Source organism: Arachis stenosperma, chromosome 10, assembly GCF_014773155.1.
Source record: "Arachis stenosperma cultivar V10309 chromosome 10, arast.V10309.gnm1.PFL2, whole genome shotgun sequence".
NCBI lineage: Eukaryota > Viridiplantae > Streptophyta > Magnoliopsida > Fabales > Fabaceae > Arachis > Arachis stenosperma.
Window position 1 is genome coordinate 78262627 of NC_080386.1, and position 15463 is coordinate 78278089.

Sequence of the window (15463 nt, forward strand, 5' to 3'; positions counted from 1 at the left end):
AATCAAGATGAGTAAAACCTAAATTTCAAACTTGAAATTTAGTGTTGACAGTTTCAACATTAAGCCGGAGTATGATGGAGAGAGGATCTGCGCGACGGATAACAGCTACCAGGTGACGAGCACTGCGAGGGACGGCGGGCAAAGCATGAGTGAGTAGGAAGAGGGATTAGAGCACACCGACTCAATGAGCGTGACGAAGAAGCTAGAGATTGGCGAATGAGGAGAAGGGCTGGAGCATGAATAACAGACAAAGATCTTGAGAACGACGGACAACAATAGTAAGAAGAATGGCGGCGGTGGTAGAGAAGGCTATTGAGGGAAGACCTCTGAAGGTTTATTTTAAAGGTGAGGTGAGATTGTGAGAACGAGAACCTACCTGATTCGAAGTTCCCTTTTCAATAAAAAAAACAACGTCATTTTTTGAATTAGCGATTTTGTTCAGCGTACCGAACCATAGAAGCTTTCGGTTCCTGGTCCGATCAGACGATCTGGTCTGATTTTCAGAACCATGATAGAGATCAATTTAGCGACCGATTCTAGCAGTAGCTAAAACCTTGGTCGCTAAATTTAAAACAGCAACTGAATTTGGTCGTTAATCATTAGCGACTGATTTCAGCAACTGATTTTTAACCAAGGCTACCAAATCCTTACCAAACAATATCGGTCATTAAATCGATCACTAACAAAATCAGCCGCTAATTAGTGACTAAATTTTCCGTCACTAATAACGACTAGTCTTTTTAGTGGCTAAATCGGTCGCTGATCCTAATTATCTAATTATAATTTTTTTTACTAAATTTTACATTTATTATTCTTAAACCCTGATTATTGTATATAATTATAATTTAACAAAATATAAAAATCATAACATAAATTTATAAAATTATTTCTTTTAAAACTAATTACATTATTTTAATGTCTCTAATTACTAATTATATCATTTAACTACAATAAAATAATCACTCTTTAGAAATACATTCACCATCTTCATCCTTTTTAATATTTGTTTCTCTACCTTTTACCCGAGGAATTGGAATTTCAAATATATTAATCTTGCATCTTCTATCTTTCTTCACCTACAAAAATGGTTATAGTTCAAAACCATGGCTAATTCAATCCATCTCCAATAGTATTAGAATAATGTTAACATACAAGCGGTCTTGAATCTTAACACACACAAAAGAGTGAATCATTATTGCATATTGTCATAACTCAAATTATAATTACTCGCACAACCAAAGAAGCAATTTAGCCTAATCTATTTCATGATATAAGCAGTACAATACTTCTATTCTTAGAAGCCAGCAAAAACTCATTTCGATAATAAGAAACGTTGCAGGTATATTTTATTTTGTAAACCAGTTCCTGCTTTCTACTGCTACTGTTGTAAGCATGGAATTGACAAGGGCCTCTTCAAACAGGTGAAGAAAATGGTGCTTCACAGCAATTAAGGAAATACATGAGCTTACAAACAAGCAAGCCAAAACATGATTGCATCAGCTATCTTCCATTTTTGTATAGATTATTGCTCCCCAATAAAAAATCATAAAAGTAGCTTCTAGAAATAAGGTACTCTAGTTAAATTTATTAGTTTCTTCAGTGTAACCATTTTTTGATTGCTTTGACATCTATCCGTGCCCTACCCCGAGTTTGAAAAATCCTTGATGGTCTGTGTATATATTTCGCTTAGTGGTTAAATGAATAAAATTTTCAAAATATTGAGAGAGGAAATTGTTTAGCTCATTAACTTTTGAAAGTGATTTCAATTTTCGAATGACACTCGGGTTTGAATCCAAAAGAAGAGTTAGTCCGTAGAAACAAAAGTTAAGTGCTTCTAAGAAATGTTATCAGGTTCCTACCATTAGGAATAAAAGCATTGGTACAGTGGAAAAGAGAATTAAAAAAAAAAGAACCTGTAACTATATAAAATAACTTACTAATTATAACAAGAAGGAATGCCTACACCTGCATCCATAGTTGTACCAATAGAGTTGGCAATAAAGCCAAATAAAAACTTCAAAAGATAACCACTGCCAAGCTGAAAATGAAGCATCAACTAAATAAACTAAATAAAGTGTCTCTGACAATGGAATAGTAGAATAGTACAATTAATCAATTATAGTCTAATTTGAAAGAAAAACCATGAATCCTTTCCAGTTTTCAAATTTTAATCTAAGGACAAGCTAAAAAATGAAATTAATACCGCTATATATCCAAAGGGGAGGATCACTTTGCAGCTGCACATGTCAATACATGATATTTGAATTTCTCTAGCTCGCTCAAAACCTCCTCTTCAGGTCTATAGATTAAATCACTCATGCGCCATATCTGCACAATTCAATTTCAAATTATATTAGCCAAAGCCGTGCTGAAAAAATAAATAAAGAATTTGAGAATTTTTGTTTAGTTCCATACTAGCAACGCTCCCCCACCACCATTACTATCATAGTTATAGACATACACTAACCATAGTCCATAGATCATATGAGTTCCAATGGAAATCAACAACTTTGTCTCTGTACAAATATAAACTTCTTAAATGACACGTTAACAGAAAAACTACCACATGTCTCTAACAAAAGGAATAATAAATACACAAAGACAACAAGGTAATTCCTTAGATACAGTTCTACATGGACACTGTTTTCGTACCTTGACCTGCATGTTGGAAAAATAAACATGCCAACAGTTAGTGTAATGCTCTTTATTTTTGAAAAAGTGAATTATGAATTAGGTATATTTTATCTTATTAAATTGAGCTTTTTATTATAAAAATTATTTTTATTGAATATTTGAATGTATTTAAATTAATTTTTATGATAATGAGTTTACATTTATAATGAATCTTATTCTATTTAATTAGATATTTTGTTTAATTGAAAATAATAATTTAGGTATTTTTTAATTAAAAATTGAAAGTTTTAGCAATTACAACACTAAAAGAAAATAAGTTTTTTACCACACTTTTAAAGCGTGCCGAAAAGTGCAAAAAAGCGTGCCGATAGCTTTTCGCCACGCTTTTTAAGTTATCGGTACGCTTTTGAAAGGGTCACATCCGCAAGCGTGCCAACTGCTCTATCGCCACGCTTTTATTGATCTATCGGCATGCTTTCTTTTTAACCACGCTTATATCTCTTGCTACGCTTAAAAGCGTGGCCATAGGTGTTAACCTATAACTACGCTTTAAAAGCGTGCCAAAAAGTGGACATATCGCCACGCTTTTAAAGTGTGCCCATTAGTTTAGCTTTGGCTACTCTTCAAAAACGTGCCGATAGGTGAAGATATGGCTACACTTTTGAAGCATGCCGATAGGAGAAGATATGGCTACGCTTTTAAAGCATGCCGATAGGAAAAAATATGACTACATAATAATAAATGTGGTCGTTGAAGAGGAAGATATGGCTACGCTTAACCAACCGAACCCAGAATTTATAATAGGCTAATTGGATCGGTCAACGAAAAATTTATTTTTTAAAAAAAGGAAGAATAAGCCAATAATACAATTCTGCTTTGTCGCCATAGACAGATCATAAAAGTAATCAAACACATCTATTGGGGAGAAGTGGAGAACATTGAAATAAGTATAAACCAAGTGCCTTTGAAGAATATTCCAAGAGGCCAACACAAAGATTTTGCAACGCAAAGGCATTTGAACAGTACTAACATCTAAATGATAAAACCCCCAGTAAAGTGCATCGTCAACTCCTTGTCTTTACTGGCCGCAGCTTCTTCGTGATCATATTTTTCATCAACCCTCTTCATGATCTCCTTCTCCTTCTCCCTTTTCTCCTCCTGCTTCAGCAGCATTATAACTTTCCATAGCCTTCTCATATTCTATTTTAAGCTTAGCAACTTTATCGGAATAAGGCTTCTTCTCCTGAACCATACATCAAGATACTTGAATCAACATCACATTGACAAACACATAATAAGAGAAAGATAAGCTTTAGACTTGCACATTATATATTGTACTTTTATCATTTACTATTTCAATTTTCATTTCCACATGCAGAAAATAGAATTTTAAAAATTACCATTAGTTACATTCAAAACACCAGCAGCACTTGTGTTAAGTACTGGTTGCAGAAGAGGTCCAATCACCATTGCTGGGTTAATTTTTTTTTTTGCAAATTTTCAAGCAGCATCTTCAGCCAATGTCTTTGAAAGCACATACCAGTACCATGACTGAAAAAAAAAAAGGAAAATGTGAAACAAAATTGGTGGTACCAAAGTCTCAAATTTACAAGGGATTGAGCTTATTCATATGAATCAAAATTAAATCAGCAAAACATAAAGCTAAATCCACTACTACTAATTTGGCCTAATTAGGCGAATATGATAACAATTGTAGGGACATGGCACATACCTTCGACTCCTTACAAAGTTCGTGATCGAAAAACCAGGTGTCATCAACTACTGCTTTAGGAGTCAGAAGCCTTCCATTAAATATAACAGCAGCAATTGAGGAAGTTAAAATAACGTGCTTCACCGACTGCAATTTCACACGATTGAAGAACATTGAGATTTTCTTTCACTACTGAATCCAAAAACTTATCCTGAAAAAACAAAAAGAATTAAGGAACAAAAATGGAGAGAATTCATTCCTTTTCTCTTTGAAAGCCTTCTTATACTAGCCAAAGAAAACCAAGAACCAGAAGCATAATGAAAGGACAAAGAAGGAACAGAAATAGAAAATAGAAAACAGAAAGAGTGCAGAAGGAGAAAAATAGATGACTTACAATAGAAGTAAATAGAATGGGAATATTAGTCATTCATAAATGTTAGAGGAAATTACATTTACCTCCTCTATATCCGTCAACATAACACTTCTAATTTTAACATGACAGATGACACTTACCTCGTGTAAAATATCCAACTTACCTTTCTTCTTAAAAGTGTTCTTTCTTTCTATCTTTCATTGTTCCCATTGAGTCATTGTCTGGCCAAGTAACAGATTAAAAAAGAAAAAGGACAATGACAAAAGAAGGAAAAGCACAGAGAGTGTATTAAGTAAAATACAACTAAGGCTCAACTATATACTTGCATCAAACTATATTAATTAATAACAAATGCTAGAACATGAAGCTAGGAAAAATTGTTTGGCATAAAAGTGACAAAATAATTGAAATCTAAATAGAGAGTATACGTTGGATTTTTTCCAGAAGGGCAACTAAAAACTCCAGTACCTTGCTCCCAGAATCCAAATGACCATTCATCTTCACCATAAATCTGTGTTAGTAGAACACGCAATCCTAATAAGTCATCATGTGATAAAATAAAACACATGTTTCCATTACAATTTTCCAAGAAAATATGTATGTGCATCATTGAATTTTCTGACATTTTGCAAAAATGTTACCATTTTGTGACAGTGTAACTCATGCATCAGTTAGAAATCCCATGAGAGCCGCATTAACCTGAACTTGTTAACGAAACATCATTAGAAGCTGTAACAAAAATGAAGGATGGCAGTTAATTCAAATAGAATTAAACCTATAAGTCCCTACATTATATATAATTTACTATGACAAGTGATTTATGAAAGGTAAATTAAAATAGTATAAAATAGTATGAAAAGTAATAAATGATAGCTATTTTGCTATTTTTTAATATTGCACATTAGTTAAAACAATAGAGAACATTCAATAAAAACCAAGAACTAACCACTAATCAATTCAATAAAACTACAGAAAACATTCAATAATCATCCAATTTTCTTGATTACAAATTAAAACAGCAGCACAGCAAGAGCTAATCACTAATCAATAAAATGAGGAATTGATACATTTTATCAAACAATGTTCATATTTAGAAGATCATGAGTGCATTTCTTTCTTTCAAGGAGTAAATTGTCAACACCACAATCTTTTGAGGGTTAAATTAGTGGTTTACTCCGTTAACTTACTTTCCCTTCAATATGAAACTCTCAACCTAAGGGAAAAATAAAATACAACAATGATGACCAAATCAAAATGTTCCTAAATAAGGACAAAATCTATAATGCAGAAAAAAAAGCAACATTAGTTATCAAATTAACAATTGATTCGTTTTCTCCTTTCTTGTTCACATACTCATGTTTGTTGTCTTATTACACCTATTTGTGATATTATTTCACTCATCAATAAAATTTTATCTATATTTTACCAAAAATGAAATCAAAACAAAAACAAAACAATTGATTCATATTTTATTAAGAAAATAAAAAAAAATCCAAATAAGTCAAGAAACGGTATCGATTCTGAAATCAGAAAACGAAACAATGCACGAACATAAAAAAGAAAAACCTCAATCGACCAAGGAAGTACAGCAGACCCAAGACTCGAGGTTAACTCAACCCCATTCCCTCGAAATCGATGGCCCCCTTAGCGAGAATTGACGGATCCATGGATTCGTGTCGTGGCACCCCTTGGCCAGCGCGACAACCTCGGATAGAGAGGAGTGCCGAAACGGTGTCATTTGCGATGGCGTCTATAACGTCGAGAAGTTCCTGGAAGAGAGGAGCAAGAAACCTAATTCTACGGCTGAGGTCGAAGCAACGAAGATGAGGATGAAGGTGGAGATGAACAATGAAGATGGCGTCTGTAACGTCGAGAAGTTCCTGGAAGAGAGGAGCGAGAAACCTAATCCTACGGCTGAGGTCGAAGCAATGAAGATGACGATGAAGGTGGAAATGAACGACAAAGGAAGGGTTCAAGAGTCCAGATGAAGATGACGATGCGGTTTAGAATTTGAAAATGTATTTTAGGGTTAAAAGTGAATTTGGTAACAATAAGAAACTAGTGTGTTGTTGTTATCATTTTCAGGGTTAAAATTTGAAAACTTAGAAAACAAACATTCAAGTGTGGAAAAAAATAGGTGGGAAACTAAATTTTAGGAGAGGAAACTCTATCAGCACCTTTTTTTACAGTGCCAAAATAAATAAAGGATGGCCACGCTTTTCAAGCATGCCGGTTTCTCTCTATGGCCACGCTTTTTAAACGTGACAAAAAAAATCGTGGCCAAATTTCAAATCAGTGGGCACCCTTATAAAAGCGTGCTGATTTCCCTCTATGGCCACGCTTTTCAAGCATGGCAATAAAAAAGTGTGGCCAAATTTTAAATAAGTGGCCACCCTCGTAAAAGTGTGCCGATTTTCCTCTATAGCCACGCTTTTCAAGCGTGACAAAAAAAGCGTGGCCAAATCACAAATCAGTGGCCACCCTTACAAAAGCGTGGCCATTGACCACTTTAAGGCACGCTTTAAAAGCGTGGCAAGAAAAAAGTGTGCCGACAAGCCTTTTTTCTTGTAGTGCAAAACAATGAAGATTTGCTAATTTAATTTGAATAATTAGAACTTACTTCAATTTTATAAACTAATAGAAAATTAATTAAATTATCTCTAACTTTATTAAAGTTTTTGTACTATTCTTATCCTTTTTACTAAACACTAATCCTGATTCCCAAATCAAAACTCACACTAACCATAATTTTATCCTAACATACACACTCACTCACTCTTCTTCCTGCATCACACACACACATGTAGAGGGGGAGAATGGGAGGAATTAGACACTACCAATAAAATACTGAGTACTGTCAGATTTTTTATCGAAAAATGAAAAAAATTTGGCAGTAATTTTACCGTCAAAATGAATCAGACAGTATAAATCTCTCCGGTAACATAATACTGTCAGATTTAGTACGGAATATAGTTAGTACAAAATGGAATATGTGGTATCTTACCGTCGAAAATTTGTTGGTGCCATGTCGTACGCCTTCCCGCCAACTTTACCAGTGAATTAACCCGACAGTAATGCCGATGGAAATGTTTTTAATTTTTTTATAAAAAAATGGTTGGGCTGTTACAGTCGGAATAATCCGACAGTAATTCCAATGGTGGTCTTTTTTATTTTTTTAATAATTTTTTCCTTCCATCTATAGTGTATCCTTAATAATTAATAACTTAAATAGTGCTTTAAACCTGATGTGAAATATCGTAAATATAAATTAAAAATACAAAATGACTTGGAATTGAGATATGTCAAACAATGCTAACTATATTACATTCTTCGCAAAGTTTTTTAAAGAAATACAGATGACAGAACTATGTTTACATTAAACCTATTCAGATTCATCATCTTATCCCTCTGGTTCACCATCCTCCATTTCCAAGGTAGTTTTCTTTTTATCATTAAACTCGTCTTCTTCTTAAAGATCGTCATCCTCTAGTGGAAGTGTGTCAACATCTATTCCAAGGTCAATGATTTCATCATGCATAACAGCGGACCAAAGGGCAATCGGCTCACTGGTATCAACCACCATTTTCAAAGGAGTTGGGTCGTCAATCTAGTAAGGTTCCTGACCCTTTCTCCTGTCATCAGACTCGATGCCTCCTCTTTGCTTAGTCTTAACTTCAACCACTCAACTAGACTTGTATGAACCCGGATAAGGCAAATAGTATACCTGTCGAGCATTTTGAGGTAGAATAAAAGGATCGTAGTGCCTATATTTTCTAGTTACATTAACTTCAGTGATATCGTAGTCTTTGTACTTTCGTGTTCCTTGTCGTGAACTTGAATCATACCATTAATATTTAAACACACACACCTTGTACGTGTAGTGTGACAGATATACTCTAATTCAATTATGTTGTGCAATACACTAAACTAATTAGAATAACCCTCGCCTAAATCCCCACAAACCAAAACTCTGGTGTTATCTGATCTATTTTTAATCGACCACTATAAGGTATAAAACTGATATCCATTAACATTTTATATCAGGTAGTTAGTGCCCTTATTCATTGGGCTCCTAACTAAGGTAACTAGTTCCGAATCTGTTGTGTTAGTTAGCTACACACTGACGTATTCTCTGAACCAACATAAAAAATTGTTCAATGAAGTATCAAGATTTGTCTCTTGGAATAACCTATATGATTCATCATAAGATAAAGAAGTTTTAATTAGATTAAAAAGCTAGTATCTTACTGATTGTAGTATTTATGAAAACTTAAAAAACTCACAAGAGATAGGGTGAAATTTGGTCACAATTAAGCAACACATGCAGATGTGCGGTATCGAATTCCTTAAACTCTAACCAATAGTCACTGCCTGCACCTAGTGCAGCTCCTTTCGGTAAAAAGATTGGGTATGTTGTTCCAATTGATGAGGATTTTCCCTCTCATCATTCCCTGTAACTTTTGTTCTACGTGATTCAATATGAGACTGGAAATAGAATGAGCAAAATACAGATGTTTCCTTAGCTAGGAATATTTTGCAGATGTTGCCCTCAATCTGAGCTCTATTCTTCATGGTGTGCTTGAATAGGCCAATCATCCTCTCAAATGGGTACATCCACCGAAATTGGACTGACCCACATAGTATCGCTTCGTACGGTAGGTGGATTGCTAAGTGTTCCATAACAGAAAAAAAGGATGGAGGGAATATTCTCTCTAGCTTACAAAGTATGATGGGAATTATCTTGTCCATGACTAGGAGATCATTAATGCTATGTTTCGTAGCGTATAACTCCCTAAAGAAATTATTTCTGTGATGGATTCCCAGATGTTGGTTGGAAGTTCTCTGAACGCGACAAGAAGCAAAGACTCCATGAAAACGTGACAATCATGACTCTTTAACCTAATAAGCCTACCCTGTGACACATTTGCACACCTGCCTAAGTTAGAGGTGTAACCATCAGGAAACCTTAATCCTTTAATCCACTTATAAACATTTTGTCTCTGCTAGCTCCTTCATTAGAGTGAACATCGCCTTTAGTTTAGCCCACCACCCATTATCAAGTCTTTTTAAGTTTAAATTTGGCTGCCTGTAAATTAATTTTCACCAAGTATAACCTGGCATTATCATTGTCCTTTGTTCGCTCATCGTCCATTATTGTGTGCATGATATTATCAAACACGTTTTTTCAATGTACATCACATCAAGACAATGTCAAAGTAAGTTGCCCTTCCAATAAGGCAACTCCCAAAATTATACTCTATTTAGTCTAATTTTTCATCAGTATTTTCAATGGATTTGTCGAGACTAAGTTGATGATTACCATCAAATTAATTCAACGGTAACTTTGGCACCATTTTGGGTGTTTAGGCACCAAGTTACCATTGGATTTATCCGACGATAAATTCTATGGCAATATTTTTTTTAGCACAGTTAAGCCAAAATTAGTAGTCAAATTGAAACTCTTATTAACAAAATTATTAGCAGAAACCTAAAATTAGCATAAATCAATAAATTATTTTATTAAAAATAAATAGTCTAAATAGCATAAAATGTCACAGAAGTAGAATATAATGAAGTAGAAAAACAAGGAAATGAAACTCCTACAGATCCCAGTAATCGTCGTCATCGTCATGGTCCCCCTAATGTGATGGTGGAGTAGGTGTTGATGGATCCACGACGCTAGGTGATTGCGCCTCTTACAAACATCGCTCATCATCTACTGAAAAGGTTTAACTATACAGTAGTCGTAGATCTTCCTGATCATGAGATTATGCTCCGCATTCCATATAAATTTCAACTGCACAAAATAATTCACCAATATTAGTTAGTCAGAATAAAATACAGTTCAAATACAATTAATTAATTCAACATTATTGAGTTCTTATCGTCCACTTCTGAAATCATCGATCTCAGGTCTCATTCGCGATCTGCATGTCGGTTGGCCACGAGTGGTCGTACATCGAATTAATGACGTCAGAGATCTCCTATGTGCAAGTATTGGGGTTTGGTATAAACCTAGTAGAGAAAAAACCTAACATTAATAAACACATAGAAACACATAAACTTAAAAATAACAAAACGTAAGATTAAAAAATTGTATATACTCACGCCTGCATGCCATCGGGTTAAATCCTCAGCTGGATGATGGGTGGTGGTCGAGGGGCATCCTGTTAGGGGGCACTGAAGGAATCACCCAATGAGGGCTCTGTCCTCGTTGAATATACAGGGAGGGACATAGAAAAAAGAGGAACGTAGTTTGGGTTTGGGACCATGATGAATTGCTGGTCCACTAGACCTGCCTATGACGTCATAGGGGCCGACAGGATAGTCAGGGTAGAGGGCGATAATTAAGCAGTCTTTGGGAATTAAGTGGAAGCCCGCCCTCTACCATGATTAGTGCGTGAAATTATAACTCACATAACTTAACTAGCAAGTGCACTAGGTCATCCAAGTAATACCTCAGGCTAGTGAAGGTCGATCCCACGAGGATTGTCAGACCGAACAAACAATGGTTGTCCTGTTGGACTTAGTCAGACAAATAGTAAAAAGAGTTGTGTTGCTGTAAACGCATAAGATGATAAACAAGCAAGTAAAGGTTTGGTGTAAAACAATTATGAGAAACCGGTTAAGGTTTCGAAGATGTTTACTTTTTCCAGATTAAAATGTCCTACCAACTATTTTAACAATGAATGATTCATTCTATGACAAATCATAAGTGATTAAACCCTAATCTCTTAGTGATTTAATCTCCTTTAATCCTCATCAAAGGCCACTCTCGTGGTCACTCAATTCTGATTAGAGGGATAAGTTCAGAAAACTAGTTTAACGCCACAAAAATTCTAATTGCCCAAAACTAATAGACTTTTATGTCACATATCCCAATTAGTTTATGTAATTAGCAATTTAAGGGGAATTTGTTTTCAAGTTGTAGTTCAAGCGAGATAACTCTCTCGAGAATCACAATAACTCAAGTAGAAAAGGGTCATACTCTCGTTCCACCCAGTTCATAAAATTAAGAACGAAAATAACACCTTAGAATTGAATCAAAAATATATTAAAATAGAAGAATAATAATCTTAATATATTTAGTTGCTCATACTTACAGAGAAAATAGAATTGCCGTCTAATGACACTTGATGCAATCCCCCCTAGAGAGGGTACATCTTATTCCTTAAGTACTAACCTAATAATAAATGCTACACCTAAAAAGATATTGTTTGTAATTAAAAATTACAATAAGAAAATAAAATAGGCTAAGAAATGCTAAATCCACTTGAGAGGCCCAAAGAGGAGTGATTCGGGCTGCTGCTGGCGTTTAACGCAAATAATGGGCATTAAACACCCCAAAGGGTGTCAAAATTCGTGTATGCTGAGGTCTCCTGCTGGTGTTCAGTGCCAGGTGGGCATTCAGCGCCAACAGGGGGAAGTTTCTGGCGCTGGATCTGTCCCTCTTGGGTGCTACACGCCAGGCTCGGAGTTTAGGGCCAGTTTTGGTAGTGATTCCAAAAAAAAAGTATAGACTATTATATATCATTGGAAAGCTCTAGAAGTTAGCTTTCTAACACCGTTGAGAGTGAGCCAATTGAACCTTGGTAGCTCAAGTTATGATCGTTAGAATGCAAGGAGATCAGGGCTAGCAGCATCTACTATCCTTTCTTCGTTGTTGCACAAAACTCTGCCAAATTTACCCGAAATTCACCTAAAATCATAAAAACACCAAAATAACTCAAAGTAGCATCCAAAGAGATTTTTTGTACTAAAATATAATAAAACTTAATAGAATCTAACTAAAAACAACTAGAAAATGCTAGGGAAATGGGTATAAAATGCTCACACATCACAACACCAAACTTAAACTGTTGCTTGTCCTCAAGCAACAAAAACAATATAGGACCAAGAAGAGATAATCCTTAAGACTTTGAGTTTGTCAATCAAGCTTAGGTCTAGTTACTGAATGGGGCTTATGACACTCTATTTTTGAATAGTTTTGGCATCTCACTATCCATTGAAGTTCAGAAATATCAGCATCCTTTAGAACTAGAACTCGGATGATATTATAGATTCTCTTCTTTAGGCTCTAATTGATTCTTGAACATAGCTCTTTCTTTTCACTGATGCTTTGCACCTTGATCCTAGTCGTGACTCTAAATATTTTGTCTTCAAGCTTAACTTGATGCAAGAACACCATAAGTACTTAACCGGGGAACTCTTTGAGTTCTAATTTTTCTTCTTATTTCTCCCAGACAGTGGTGCTCAGAGCCTTAGGCATACTCTGTAATAGGAATTGAGCACGACTTTAAGTGTTTAGTCTCAAGGGTTTCTTGACACTTTCATACCATAAGCATATTGTTAGGGAAAACCACTCATTTGAGCTTTAGATCAATTTTAACCCTTCTAACCATTGATGCTCAAAGTCTTGGACCTTTTTCTTTTGATTTTTTTTCTTCAAGAATCAATCTTTTTTCTTTAATTGAGAGAATCAATAATACTTTTCTAAGTTCCTGTTCCTCAAGAACTAATATACTGAACTCCAATATCAAATATGCACTGTTCAGATCATACATTCAGAATTAAAGATAATGCCACCACATCAAAGTAACTAGAACATGCATAATATATATGTCAAAATCTCATACATTTTACTACTTCTTTTTCAAAAGATTTTTCTTTTAAGCTTAGTGGGCAATACATGAGACATCTTCTAACCATACAAATTTGGAAAATAAACTACTAAAGCGAGAAAATCTTAAGAGTGATCATGCAAGCTGATGAGCGGATATTTTATACGCTTTTTGGGGGGTAATTTCATGTAGATTTTAGCATGTTTTAATTGGTTTTTAGTTAAATATTATTAGTTTTTAGGCAAAAATCATATTTCTGGACTTTACTATGAGTTTGTGTATTTTTCTGTGATTTCAGGTATTTTCTGGCTGAAATTGAGGGAGCTGAGCAAAAATCTGATTTAGGCTGAAAAAGGACTGCTGATGCTGTTGGATCCTGACCTCCCTGCACTCGAAATGGATTCTCTGGAGCTACAGAAGTCCAATTGGTGCGCTCTCAATGGCGTTGGAAAGTAGACATCCAGGGCTTTCCAGCAATATATAATAGTCCATACTTTGCGCGAAGATAGATGACGTAACTTGGCGTTGAACGCCAAGTACATGCTGCTGTCTGGAGTTAAACGCCAGAAACACGTCATGATCCGGAGTTGAACGCCCAAAACACGTTATAACTTGGAGTTCAACTCCAAGAAAAGGTCTCAGCCCCAGCACACACCAAGTGGGCCCCAGAAGTGGATTTCTGCACCAATTATCTTAGTTTACTCATATTCTGCAAACCTAGGTTACTAGTTTACTATTTAAACAACTTTTAGAGAATTATTTTGGATCTCATGACATTTTCAGATCTGAATTACATACTTTTTGACGGCATGAGTCTCTAAACTCCATTGTTGGGGGTGAGGAGCTCTGCAGCATCTCGATGAATTAATGCAATTGTTTCTATTTCACTCAAACGTGTGTATGGTCCGATCTAAGATGTTTATTCGCGCTTAATTATGAAGGAGGTGATGATCCGTGACACTCATCACCTCCCTCAATCCATGAACGTGTGCCTGACAACCACCTCCGTTCTACATCAGATTGAATGAGCTTCTCTTAGATTCCTTAATCAGAATCTCCGCGGTATAAGCTAGAATTGATGGCGGCCACTCTTGAGAATCCGGAAGGTCTAAACCTTGTCTGTGGTATTCCGAGTAGGATTCAAGGATTGAATGGCTGTGATGCGCTTCAAACTCGCGATTGCTGGGCGTGATGACAAACGCAAAAGGATCAATGGATCCTATTCCAACATGATCGAGAACCAACAGCTGATTAGCCGTGCTGTGATAGAGCACCTGGACCGTTTTCACTGAGAGGATGGGAGGTAGCCACTGACAATGGTGACACCCTACATACAGCTTGCCGTAGACGTGCTTTACAAACAATTGAGTTGAATATTACATTGTAGAAATTCAGAGGACAAAGCATCTCCAAAACTCCAACATATTCTTCATTAATAAAGTAACAATTACTTATTCCAAACACTTTTACTTCTTACAATTAAATCCAAATAACCTTATTGACATCCTGACTAAGATCAATAAAATAAATATAGCTTGCTTCAAACCAATAATCTCCGTGGGATCGACCCTTACTCACGTAAGGTATTACTTGGACGACCCAGTGCACTTGCTGGTTAGTTGTGCGGATTGCAAAAGTGTGATTGCAATTTCGTGCACCAAGTTTTTGGCGCCGTTGCCGGGGATTGTTGAGTTTGAACAATTGAAGGCTTATTTTATTTCTTAGATTAGGAATAATTTATTTTTATTGTCATAGAGTAATTAAATTCTGATAGGATAATTTCTTTTCAAAAACTTCTTTTCAAAAATATTATTTTTCTTAATTAATTGTCAATTTTTCGTGAGTCTAGTGTCTTGTTCTAAGTTTGGTGTCAATTGCATGCTTTTCCTTGTCTCTTAACTTTTTTTTCGAATTGCATGTTCTTGTTTTTCCTTGATCTTCAAGTTGTTCTTGTTTATCTTTCTTGTTGATCTTGAGTTTTTCTTGTTTTGTGTCTTTTCTTGTTTCACTTGTGTTCTTTTTAAAGCATTAATTTTCCAAAAGGAATATACCTATTCAGAACAAGTGTTACATTTACTCCCAATTGGCTAGAGTATTGATTTATATTCTTGATGATTGGGCACC